Source organism: Zonotrichia leucophrys, chromosome 21, assembly GCF_028769735.1.
Source record: "Zonotrichia leucophrys gambelii isolate GWCS_2022_RI chromosome 21, RI_Zleu_2.0, whole genome shotgun sequence".
Taxonomy (NCBI): Eukaryota; Metazoa; Chordata; class Aves; order Passeriformes; family Passerellidae; genus Zonotrichia; species Zonotrichia leucophrys.
In genome coordinates this window covers 6648678-6661963 of record NC_088190.1, presented here as the reverse complement: position 1 = coordinate 6661963, position 13286 = coordinate 6648678, and the positions used below count along the sequence as shown (strand labels likewise).

Sequence of the window (13286 nt, the reverse complement as noted above, 5' to 3'; positions counted from 1 at the left end):
GCCCAAAAAAAGGCCAAAATTCAAACCCAGGAAGGCCAAAACTCCAGCCCAATAAAAGATAAAACTCGAGCCCAAAAAAGGCTAAAACTTGAGCCCAAGGAAGGCCAAGACTTGGGCCCAAGAAAGGCTAAAATTCAAGCCAAATAAAAGCTAAAACCTGAGCCAAAGAAAGGCTAAAACTCGAGCCCCAAAAGGCCAAAACTCGAGCCCAAGAAAGGCCAAAACTCAAACCCAGGAAGGCCACAACTCAAGCCCAATAAAAGATAAAAACTCAAGCCCAAGAAAGGCCAAAACTCAAACCCAGGAAGGCCAAAACTCAAGCCCAATAAAAGATAAAAACTCGAGCCCAAAAAAGGCTAAAACTTGAGCCCAAGGAAGGCCAAGACTTGAGCCCAAGAATGGCTAAAATTCAAGCCCAATAAAAGCTAAAACTCGAGTAAAAATATAAGATAGAACTTGAGCCCAAGAAAGGCAAAAGCTTGAGCCCAATAAAAGCTAAAACCTGAGCCCAAGAAAGGCCAAAACTCGAGTGCAGGAAAGGCCAAAACTTGAGCCCTAGAAGCTAAAACTTGAGCACAGGGAAGACCAAAACTCGAGCCCAAGGAAGGCCAAAACTCAAACCCAGGAAGGCCAAAATTCAAACCTAGGAAGGCCAAAACTTGAGCCAAATAAAAGATAAAACTTGAGCCCATAAAAGGCTAAAAATTGAGCCCAAGAAAGGCCAAAACTCTAGTGCAGGAAAGACCAAAACCTGAACCTTTAAAAGCTAAAACTCAAGCACAGGAAAAGCCAAAACTCGAGCCCAAAAATGTAAACCTCAAGCCTGAGAAAGGCCAAAACTCAAGCCCAAAAAGAGTAGAACTTGAGCCCAAGAAAGGCTAAAACTCGGGATTTATTGGGGAGCAGGAATTTGAGCATCCCAAATGCTGGCAGGCTCGCACCAGCCAGCCTTGGGATAAGCCAAGCTTAGCAAAGAGATCTTCAGAACACGGGGTGGTTTGGGGTCTCCCTCGGCCCATCCCTGGGTGATGTAAGAGAGGCTGATAAGGTTTGATAAGGTTTGATAAGGTTTTATCAGCTTTGTTTCAGTGCCACGCTCAGGAATGGGTTGGGGAGGAGGAGCTGAGAACAGAAAATGTGGGATTTCCACGCTGGGCCCTGATTTAAACCCACACAAAAAGAGAAGCTCCGGCTTTAAATCCCAGCTGCTCCTGGAAAAGGTTGACAAAGGGTCAGCAGGTGAGGGATGAACGCTGCGGGAAGGATAAACAGAATTTTCATCCAGAGGAAAAAAGCCTTTCCATCGGCATCCATGGAAATGGGAACGGGTGAGGGATTCAGGCGCAGGCAAACATCGAGGCAGAAGCCAAAATGAGGCAAAACGCCGCGATTTGGGGCAAAGCACGAGGAAATTAATGAATTAATGACCCACTCAGGATCATTTCTGTTTTTTTGTTTACAAAGAGGGAAAACCAAACTCTCCAGGCTGCGCTGAAGGAAACGACCCCGTTTTGGTCTCCCCATCATCCCTGGCCCTCCTGATGATCCCTTTGCCTTTGGGATGGGGTTTAGGTGCACAGCAGGACCCCTCTCGCTGTTTGTTTGTGTCACCTGCACACAAAGAGGGAAAAACCCCCAAAATCCCGAATATTCCACACCTGGGCCTGCCCTTCTCCCCTCAGGCCCGGTTCTGACCCTTCCCCAGGAAGCAAATCCAGGAGAAAAGAGGGAGAAAGCCCCAAATTCCTGAACCCTTCCCTGCAAAGCCAAGTCTGGTCCAACCCTAAGAATGACAAAAAGTGGGGCTGGAAGTGCTGTGGGTAAAACAGAGGGATCGTTAAAATCCCTTCCAAAAATCCAGCAGGCCAAACCCTGAGGAACACCCAGAATTTGTGGGGTTTTCTCCTTCCCAGAGCAGCCCCGACACACCCTGGCCTGGTCACCCACTCCTGAATTCTCCCTGAAGGATCCCAAATTCTCTCTGGGCTGCCAAAGGATCCCAAATCCTCTCTGGGCTGATGAATGATCCCAAATCCCTTCCTGTCTTCCAAAGGATCCCAAATCCCCTCCGGGCTGGGCTGGGCTGTGCCTGTCACGTCCCCATCACCCCACGGCAAACCAGCCCCGATGCACAACCGGGATTTATTAAATGACATCAACAACTGCCTCATTAAATCAGGGCTCGGGCGCAGGGCGGAAATCTTAATTTAAAGTGTCACCAACAATCAGGTGGTTGGGGCAGGCAGAGAAAGGGAAAAACGGGGCTCAAAAAGTCAAAACCAGAGCCCAGTTTGGGGCAGGGGGTGATTTTTGCTCTGCTTGGGCCAGAGGTTGGGAGAATCTTTGGATTTTTGTGAGCCAGGGGTTGGGAAAATCTTCGGATTTTTGTGATTTTGTAGGCTAGAGGTTGGGAAAATCTTTGGGTTTTTGTGGGCCAGAGGTTGGGAAAATCTTTGGATTTTTGTGATTTTTGTGGGCCAGAGGTTGGGATAATCTTTGGATTTTTGTGGGCCAGAGGTTGGGAAAATCTTTGGATTTTTGTGGGCCAGAGGTTGGGAAAATCTTTGGATTTTTGTGGGCCAGAGGTTGGGAAAATCTTTGGATTTTTGTGATTTTTGTGGGCCAGAGGTTGGGATAATCTTTGGATTTTTGTGGGCCAGAGGTTGGGAAAATCTTCGGATTTTTGTGATTTTTGTGGACCAGTGGTTGGGAAAATAATTGGATTTTTGTGATTTTTGTGGGCCAGAGGTTGGGAAAATCTTCGGATTTTTGTGGGCCAGAGGTTGGGAAAATCTTTGTTGTGCGTTTGCTTTCGCAGGGTCCCCGCCGTGAACGCTCGAGCACCTTTGGGGTGTTTGAGATGCAGCGAAGGTTGAGGCCGAGATTGCCTCGCAATTGAAAACGCGGCCAGCGGTAAATTCGGTTTGTTCGCACCGGGAACGCTTCGGCAGCCGGGCAGGGGCGGGAGCCGCTCCCCGAGCCCCGGCCAAAATTAAATTTCAAAGTTTAATGAGTTGCGAAGGGCGCGGGATTAAAGCAGCGCGGTGCCCGCAGCGGAGCGGGGCCGAGAGGAGGGAGCGGGAGAGGAGAGGCAGCGGAAAAATCCCACCCAGCCCCGAACGTCAGGGAACAGAGCGAGTGAAAAATGTCAGGGCAAATTGCTCTTGACAGTGTTAATATCTGCACCTCATAGCAATAATTACATGTAAATAAATAGTGAAATAGCTCTCAGCTGGAGGCGCGCAGATGCCACTCACAGCCAGCTGGGGACCTTTCGCTCCTCCGCGTCCCCCCTCTCTCCCTCCTTCCCTCCTTGCCTCCCTCCCTCTCCGCTTTCAGCCGTGCCAGAGCCGCCACAGCGAGCGCTGCCGGCCGCAGCTCGGAGCTCAGCCCGCTCCCAGCGCTCCTTCCCTCCCCAAATCCCGGGAAAACGGCGCCGCTCCAGCCCCTGGGATCGGCGGGGAAAAACGGCTTTGAACCCACGGGAGTGGCGTGGGGGAAATGCGGGATGGGATGGGAATAGGGATGGGGATGGGATGGGATGGGATGGGATGGGATGGGATGGGAATAGGGATGGGGATGGGGATGGGGATGATGATGGGGATGGGGAGAGGAATGGGGATGGGATGGGAGAGGAATGGGGATGGGGATGGGATGGGATGGAATGCAATGAGATGGGATGGGAGGGGATGGGATGGGATGGGAATGGGAACAGGGATGGGGATGAGATGGGGATGGGGATGGGAACAGGAATAGGGATGGGGATGGGATGGAATGGGGATGATGATGGGGATGGGGTTGGGATGGGGAGGGGGATGGGGATGGGGATGGGATGGGATGGGATGGGATGGGATGGAATGCGATGAGATGGGATGGGGAGGGGGATGGATGGGGATGGGAATGGGGATGGGATGGGATGGGATGGGATGGGATGGGGATGGGGATGGGGATGGGGATGGGATGGGATGGGATGGGATGGGATGGGATGGGATGGGATGGGGATAGGGAGGGGGATGGGATGGGGATGATGTGGCCATCCCTTCCCTCTCTGCAGGCTCCCAGGAGTGCCAGGGGGGCAGTGACATGCCAGCACTGGGATTGCCCTGCTCTGTTCACCAAGCCTGGCTCTGGCTGTGAAAGACACCAGGGAATGTTGGGGTCGGCAGCAGGACCAGCAGAACCAGCGGGATCAGTGAGGAGAGGCCTCATTTCCCTTGGAGATCCATCCCAAGGGCATCCCCAGGGATTAACTGCCTGTCCTTGTGCACCCCAAAATCACCTCTACAATCCTGCCGAGGAGTCACTGCAGAACCGCCCGGCCATGAGGGGACAGAGCCACGGCCCTGTCACCAGTGGGGGCAGCTGGCCCCGTTCCAGCCCCATGGCAGGCTGGAAACACCAGGAATGACAGGGAAGGCGATTTAGGGTGGCTGCTCATGGTCCCTGCCAGGAGGAGCCCGGGATGGGGGAAAGGTGACACAGGGAGCAAACAGAGCAGGGCCACCACAGCCTGAGGAGTGCCTGCCAGGACAGAGAGGGATGCCGGGACCATGGGTGGAACAGGAAATGGGATCAGAGATTGGAACAGTGGGATGGAACAGGAGATGGGATAAAGGCTTGGAAGAGCAGGATGGAACAGGAGATGGGATAAGAGGTTGAACAAGAGATGGGATAAAGGCTTGGAAGAGCAGGATGGAACAGGAGATGGGATAAGAGGTTGAACAAGAGATGGGATAAAGGCTTGGAAGAGCAGGATGGAACAGGAGTGGAAGAGGAGATGGGATAAGAGAATGGAAAAGCAGGATGTAATGTGAGATGGGATAAGAGGTTGGAAGAGGAGATAGGTCAAGGGCTTTGAAGAGGAGATGAGATAACAGCTTGAAGAGCAGAATGGAACAGGAGATGGGATTAGAGCTTGGAACAGGAGATGGGATGAGAGATTGCAAAAGTGGGATGGAACAGGAGATGAGACAAGATCTTGGAAGAATGGACTGAAACAGGAGATGGGATAACTGGTTGGAAGAACGGGATGGAACAGGAGATGGGATTAGAGACTGGAAAAATGGGATGGAGCAGGAGATGGAATAAGAGCTTGGAAGAGGAGATGGGATGAGAGATTGGAAGAGTAGGATGGAATGGGAGATGGAATAAAGGCTTGGAAGAACAGGATGGAATAGGAGATGGGAAAAGAGGTTAGAACAGGAGATGGGATAAGAGCTTGGAAGAACAGGATGGAACAGGAGATGGGATAAGAACTTGGAAAAATGGAATGGAACAGGAGATGGGATAAGAACTTGGAAGAGGAGATGGGATATGGGCTTGGAAGAACAGGATGGAATAGGAAATGGGATTAGAGCCTGGAAGAGCAGCCCAGGCAGGATGAGCAGGTGAAGCTCCTTTGTTCCAGGACATCCCCTGAGCTAGACAGCAAGAGGCCAGGGCCTGGCTCCTGATCCTTGCGAGGGATGGTGCCTGTCACTGTCCCCAGGCTCCTGGCAGCTCCGAGGGGACAATTCCCGTAATTCCCATGGGTTTGGCTGACACAGCCCAAGGCCTGAGTGGTGATAGAGGGAGGGAGTGCCCCGAAGGACTGAAACAAACACAGGCTGCAGGAACCTGGAACTGCAGAGCTCCTGCAGAGAAGGGGCTTGGGGCCAGCACAGACCCTTGGCAAAGCCTCAGGGCCCCAGTCTAACATTTAAATGGGATAAAATCCCTGAGCCCCCATTCCTGGCCTGGGAATCAGCACCTTCCCCCATGGTACTGTGAGGAGAAACATCCTGGGGAGGAGATCCTTGGATGAGACACGGAAAGGTTTGGGGAAAGGCAAGATTTCATTTTAGAACTATTCTTCTCCTTTTGGACAAAATCTCCCTCTACACCCTCCTCAATCCCAGCCCTACAGCCCAGCTCTGACTGGGAATTGTGGGATTCTTACTGGGAATTGTGGGGCTCTGACTGGGAATTGTGGGGCTCTGACTGGGAATTGTGAGATTTAGACAGGGAATTGTGGGGTTCCAACTGGGAACTTTGGAGTTCTGACTGGGAAATGTGAGATTTAGACAGGGAATTGTGAGGTTCTGACTGGGAGTTTTGGGGTTCTGACTGGGAGCGGTGGGGTTCTGCTGACGCCTCACAGAGGGGTTATTCCTAAATACACCCAGCTGTTAGTCCCAAATAAACCCAAAGATGTTCTCCACCAGCAAACCCCTGCTCAGCAGCGAAACCTCAAACCCAAGACCCCAAACTCTGAGAGGAGGGAGAGGCTCCTACACAGCACATCCCAAACCCAAAAAGAGGGGGAAGCTCCTGCTGTACCACATCTCAAACCCTGATAGGAAGGAGAAGCTCCTGCACACCTCATCCCAAACCCCAAAAAAAGGAGAGGCTACTGCAGCACATCCCAAACTGAGAGCAGAGAAAGGCTCCTGCACCCCACATCCCAAACCCCAACAGGAGGAAGAGGCTCCTGCTGTACCACATCCCAAACTGAGAGGAGGGAGAGGCTCCTGCACAGCACATCCTAAACCCCAAAAGAGAGAAAGGCTTCTGCTGTGCCACAAACCCAAACCCTGAGAGGAGGGAGAAGCTTGGGCACTTCACATCCTAAACCCCAACAAGACGAAGAGGCTCTTGCTGTACCAGAAACCCAAACCCCAAAAGAGCAGGGAGAGGCTCCTGCACACCACAAACCCAAACCCTGAGAACAGGGAGAAGCTCCTGCACACCTCATCCCAAACTGAGAGCAAGCAGAGCCTCCTGCACCTCATCCCAAACGCCAAAACCCTGAGAAGAGGGAGAGGCTCCTGCTGCACCTTATCCCAAGCTGAGAGCAAGCAGAGGCTCCTACACAGCACATCCCAAACCCCCAAAGAGGGAGAGGCTCCTGCACCTCATCCCAAACCCTGAGAGGAGGGAGAAGGTCCTGCACACCTCATCTCAAACCCCAACAGGAGGAAGAGGCTCCTCCACACCTCATCTCAAATCCCAACAGCAGGGAGAGGCTCCTGCACAGCACATCCTAAACCCCAGAAGAGGAAGAGGCTCCTGCACAGCACAATCCCAAACCTCAGAAAAGGAGAGAGAAGCTCCTGCTGCACCTCATCCCAAACTGAGAGCAAGGAGAGGCTCCTGCTGTACCACAAACCCCAACCCCAACAGGAGGGAGAGACTCCTGCGCCCCACATCCCAAACCCCAAAAAAGAGAGTCTCCTCCTGCACAGCACGTCCCAAACCCCAAAAGAGGGACAGGATCCTGCACATCACAAACCCAAACCCTGAGAGCAGGGAGAGGCTCCTACACAGCACATCCCAAACCCCAAGAGAAGGCAGAAGCTGCTGCACCTCATCCCAAACACCAAAAGAGGAGGGAGAAGCTCCTGCTGCACCTCATCCCAAACTGAGAACATGGAGGGGCTCCTGCTATACCACAAACCCAAACCCTTAAAGAGGAGGGAGAGGCTCCTGCACACCTCATCCCAAACCCCAAAAGAGGGAGAGGCTCCTGCTGCCCCTTATTCCAAACGGAGAGCATGGAGAGGCTCCTGCACCTCATCCCAAACCCTGAGAGGAGGGAGAAGCTCCTGCACACCACAAACCCAAACCCCAAAAAAAGGAGAGGCTCCTGCACACCTCATCCCAAACCCCAAAAGAGGAGGGAGAGGCTCCTGCTGCACCTCGTCCCAAATCCTGAGAGGAGGGAGAAGCTCCTGCTGTACCACAAACCCAAACCCCAAAGCAGGGAGAGGCTCCTGCACCCCACATCCCACATCCCAAACTCTGCCAGGAGAGAGAAGCTCCTGCTGTACCACAAACCCAAACCCCAAAAGAGGGAGAGCTGTGCTCCTGCACAGCACAAACCCAAACCCTGAGAGCAGGATGGAGCCTCCACACCTCATCCCAAACCCCAAAAGAGGGAGAGGCTCCTACACCTCATCCCAAACCCCAAAAGGAGAAGCTCCTGCACAGCACATCCCAAACCCTAAAAGGAGGGAGAGGCCCCTCCACACCTCACCCCCGTGCAAGGCAGGAGAGCTCGGGGGCCTCTCCTTTGGGGTAATGAAATTCCCCCCACTGCACCGAGCCACAAACACAGCTCCATTCTTTGGAAAACAAATATGTTCTTTAGAGCTTCCTGCTTGTCAAACACCTTTTTGTTTAGCTCAACAACTAATCCACTTATCAGAGGATAAAGCTGCCAGTGAATCACCAGGATGATAAAAGCATGCACAAAATTAGCAAAAATTTGCCTATGGCTCCTGCACATTTAACAAACAGCAGCCAAGAGAAAAAATTATTCTTTTTTTTTTTCTTTTTTCTTTTTTTTTTTTTTTTAATAACTGAGATCCCCAGGAGAGATTCTGTCAGATAGCAGCTTTTTATTTTGCTCACAGTTTTTTTTTCCCCTCTCTCTCTCTCTCTCTCTCTTCCCACATAACCCAAGCACTGAGATGCTGGGAGCTGATATGAGATCCACGGAAATTGGCACTGTTTGAATAAGCAGGAGATGCAGCCGGGAGAAATTTTAATAAGTTGATTTTTTTTTTTTCTTTTTTTTTTTTTTTTTAACATAAATGTTCATGCATTGGCTGCTTCTCTCCAACCTTGGTGCTGCTCAGGAGGCTGCAGCACCTCAGAGGAGCCTGGGTTTGTCCTTCCCTGCTCCTCAGGGTGCCCCTTTGGGGGTTTCATCTCCACATTCCTGCAGGGGGGATCCACCCTGATAAAGGGATGGGGAAAATCCCCCGGGGTTTGTCAGGGTTGGGGCTGGGAGTGACCTGAGCAGGAAATCTCCTTCCCTGCCTCTGCTGAGCCCTGGAACTCCCTCAGCATCCGGGGGTAACTGGGATTTACCTTTGAGACCCATCAGCACCCATGGGTAACTGCTCCTGCCCCCCATCCCAAACCCCAAAAGAGGAGGGAGAAGGTCCCTCCTGCTGGGGTTAGGGCTTTACCTCTGGGACCCCTCATCTCCAATGGGTAACTGGGATTTACCTCCCCTGGAACCCCCCAGCGCTCTGGGGTAACTGGGATTTACCTCTGAAACCCTTCAGCACCCTGGGGTAACTGGGATTTACTTCCCTTCAAAGCTCCCCTCAAACCCTGGGGTAATTGGGATTTACCTCCCTTTGAAACTCCCCAATTCTCATGGATAACTGGGATTTTCCTGCCCTGGAACCCCAGCTCATTGGGGTAACTGGGATTTACCTCTGAAACCCTTCAGCACCCTGGGGTAACTGGGATTTACCTCCCCTCAGATCCCCCAGCTCATTGGGGTAACTGGGATTTACCTCCCTTTGAAACTCCCCAATTCTCATGGATAACTGGGATTTTCCTGCCCTGGAACCCCAGCTCATTGGGGTAACTGGGATTTTCCTCCCCTCTGGAACACCCTCAGCTCTCATGGGGTAATTGGGATTTACCTCTCCTCAAACACTCCTCATCTCCCATGAATAACTGGGATTTACCTCCCCTGGAACCCCCTGCAGCACTCCGGGGTAACTGGGATTTACCTCCCTTCTGAAACCCCCCAGTACTCATGGAGTAACTGGGATTTACTTCCCTTTGAACTCCTTCAGCTCTTGTGGGTCACTGAGATTTACCTCCCCTCTGAACCCCCTCATCTCCCATGGGTAACTGGAATTTTCTTCCCTTTGAACCCCCCCAGTTCTCATGGGTAACTGGAATTTTCTTCCCTTTGAACCCCCCCAGTTCTCATGGGTAATTGGGATTTACCTCCCCTCAAACCTCCCCTTAAACCCCAGAGTAATTGGAATTTACCTCCCTTTGAAACCCCCCAGCTCTTTGGGGTAACTGGGATTTACCTCCCTCTGAACCCCCCCAGTTTTCATGGGTAACTGGGATTTTCTTCCCCTCTGGAACATCCTCAGCTCTCTGGGGTAACTGAGATTTACCTCCCTTTGAACCCCCTCAGCACCCATGGGTAACTGGGATTTATTTCCCCTCAGAACTCCCCAGTTCTCATGGGTAACTGGCATTTATCTCCCCTCAAACCCCGGAGTAACTGGGATTTTCCTCCCCTCAAACACCCTCATCTCCCATGGGTAACTGGGATTTTCCTCTCCTCCGAACCCCTCCTCCCTCAGCTCCGTAAACCTCAGGAATTTCCCTGCTCGGACATGCACAGAGGTTCTGGGGTGAAACCAGCAGGTTTTGGGCCATGTTCTGGAGCAGAGTGGGGATTTCTGGCATTTCTGGACACCCAGAATGTGAAAAGGGGTTGAGGAAGAGGCACAGAACTCCTGAGGCTCTGGCTCCACAGATGTGTCCAAAAAATACAAAAAACCCCAAATCTCACCATGGGCCAGGGCAGCACCAGAAGGATTCAGCTTTCCTGAGCTCTGACTCGTTCTCTGGGGGTCTCTGGGAGTCTCTGAGGCTCTCTAGAGCTCTTTGGGGGACTCATGGGGTCTCTGGGGGTCTCTGGGAGTCTCTGGGGGTGTCAGGGGCTCTCTGGGGTCTCGGGAGGTCTCAGGGGGTCTCTGAGGGCCTCAGGGGCTCTTAGGGATTCTCAGGGGGTCTCTGAGGGACTCATGGGGTCTCTGGGGGTTTCTGGGGCTCTCAGAAGCTCTCAAGGTTCTCTGTGAGTCTCTGGGGGTCTCAGGGGCTCTCTGGGGCTCTCAGGGGGTCCCAGGGGGTCTCTGAGGGTCTCATGGGCTCTTAGAGATTCTCAGGGGTTCTCTGGGGATCTCTGAGGGTCTCTGGGGTCTCAGGAGCTTTCTTGGTGACTCAGAGGGTCTCTGGGTTTCTCTGAGGGTCTCTGGGGTTCTCTGGGAGTCTCAGGGGCTCTTTGGGGATCTCTGAGGGTCTCAGGGGGTCTCTGGGAGTCTCAGGAGGTCTCTTGGAGACTCTGGGGGTCTCTGGGATCTCTGGGGGTCTCTGGGGCTCTATGGGGATCTCAGGGGGTCTCTGGGAGTCTCTGGGTTTTTGGGGACTCTCTGAGCATCTCTGAGGGCTCTCAGAAATTCTCTGGGGCTCTCAGGAGATCTCTGGGGGACTCATGGGGTCTCTGGGGGTCTCTGGGATCTCTGGGTTCTCTGGGGGGGGCTCTCTGGGGGGAGAAATGGGAGAACTGGGAGAACTGGAGAAACTGGGACAAGTGGGACAAATGTGACAAATGGGAGAACTGGGAAGTCTGGGATCTCCTGGCCGTGCCTCCCACCCAAGCACCCTCTCTGGGACGTGCTGGAGGTGCAACCCTGGAGGGACAGAAACACCCCCCCACAATTCCCAGAGCTTCCCCCCAAATTTTGGCCGGGCTGGGGTGGGGCCGGGAGCCCGGGTGCTTTTAGGGGAGCTGGGAATTCATCAAGAGGCGCCCACCTGTCAGGCTGGCATCTGGAACTAAAGGGAAACACTCGCGGGGGCCTGACCTCGCTGCCCCGGGCGGGATCGGGGAAAAACCTCGGCCAGCCCCGGGACGGAACGGAATGGAATGGGATGGAATGGAATGGAATGGGATGGAATGGAATGGAATGGAATGGAATGGAACGGGATGGAACAGAATGGAATGGAACGGGATGGGATGGGATGGAATGGAATGGAATGGGATGGAACAGAATGGAACAGAACAGAGTGGAATGGAATGGAATGGAATGGAATGGAATGGAATGGAATGGAATGGAATGGAATGGGATGGAACGGAATGGAACGGGATGGAATGGAATGGAATGCAAAGGAACAGAATGGAATGGAATGGAATGGAATGGAATGGAATGGAATGGAATGGAATGGGATGGAACGGAATGGAACGGGATGGAACGGGATGGAATGGAATGGAATGGAAAGGAATGGAATGGAATGGAATGGAATGGAATGGAATGGAATGGAATGGAATGGAATGGGGTGGGATGGAACAGAATGGAACATAATGGAATAGAATGGGGTGGGATGGAACGGAATGGAATGAAATGGAATGGGATGGGATGGAACAGAATGGAACGGAATGGAACGGAACAGAATGGAGCGGAATGGATTGGAATGGAATGGAATGGAATGGAATGGAATGGAATGGAACAGAATGGAACAGAATGGGATGGAATGGAATGGAATGGAATGGAATGGAATGGAATGGAATGGAATGGAATGGAATGGAATGGAATGGAATGGAATGGAATGGAATGGAGCCTGGGGCCGTGCAGGAGGGAGTGGGAATGCTGGGAATGCTGGCACAGCAGCAGGGACCCCAGCGGGGATGGGTTGGGGGCAGCAGGGCTGGAGCTGCCCGGGCTGGGGGCAAGGAACAGCCCTGGAGGCAAAAACCAGGGGAGATTGCACAGAATTCACAGAATTCACAAAATTCACAGAATTCACAGAATTTGCAGAATTGACAGAATTGACAGAATTCACAGAATTCACAGAATTCACAGAATTCGCTGAATTCGCAGAATTCACTGAGCCAAACACCCCTGGGAGCTCCCCTGTGTGGGATTTGGGTGTGTTTGACCCCTCCGAGCAGGCCAGCCCAGCCCTCAGGGGTAATTCAGCCTTGCTGACCCCAGTTCAGCATTTCCAGCCCCAGTTCAGCCTTACCAACCCCAATTCATCTTTTCCAACCCCAATTCAGCCTTTCCAGCCCCAATTCAGCCTTTCCTGTGGGATTTGGCTGCTGAGGGATGGGTTTGGTGTTGCAGAACTCCTTTGGATTTTTTTGGGAATTACTCCTGTTGCCAGCACAACTGTGATGCTGCCAAAGGCATCCATTCCACGCCTTCTTCCTCCTCACCCCAAATAAATCTCTGTCCCCCGCATTCTCAGTACTGTCCCCAGCACCCCCTGGCACTCCCAGCCCTGGCCCCAGCATTCCCAGCTTGATCCCAGCACCCCCTGGCATTCCCAGCCCTGTCCCCAGCACTCCCAGATCTGTACCCACCACTCCCCAGCTCTCCCAGTCTCATCCCCAGCACTCCCAGCCCTGTTTCCAGGGCTCCCAGACTGGTCCCCAACATTCCCAGCCCTGTCTCCAGCGCTCCCCAGCACTCCCAGCCCTGTCCCCAGCTCTCCCAGCTCTGTCCCCACCGCTCCCCAGATCTCTCATCTCTGTCCCCCGCATTCTCAGTCCTGTCCCCAGCGCTCCCTGGCCCTCCCCAGTGCTCCCAGCCCTGTCCTCAGCATTCCCAGCTCGATCCCCAGCTCTGTCCCCAGCTCTCCCAGCCCTGTCCCCAGCTCTCCCAGCCCTGTCCCCTGCACTCCCCAGCTCTCCCAGCTCTGTCCTCGGCATTCTCAGAGCTGTCCCCAGCTCTCCCAGCCCTGTCCCCAGCACTCCC

The 13286-nt window shown here is 53.1% G+C and overlaps 1 protein-coding gene across 7 annotated transcripts in view; it reads right to left on the bottom strand.

The window, feature by feature from the left end:
• PAX7 (paired box 7) overlaps positions 1 to 13286 on the bottom strand; it is a 148994-nt gene that overhangs the window by 25728 nt on the left and 109980 nt on the right. The window lies entirely within an intron of this gene.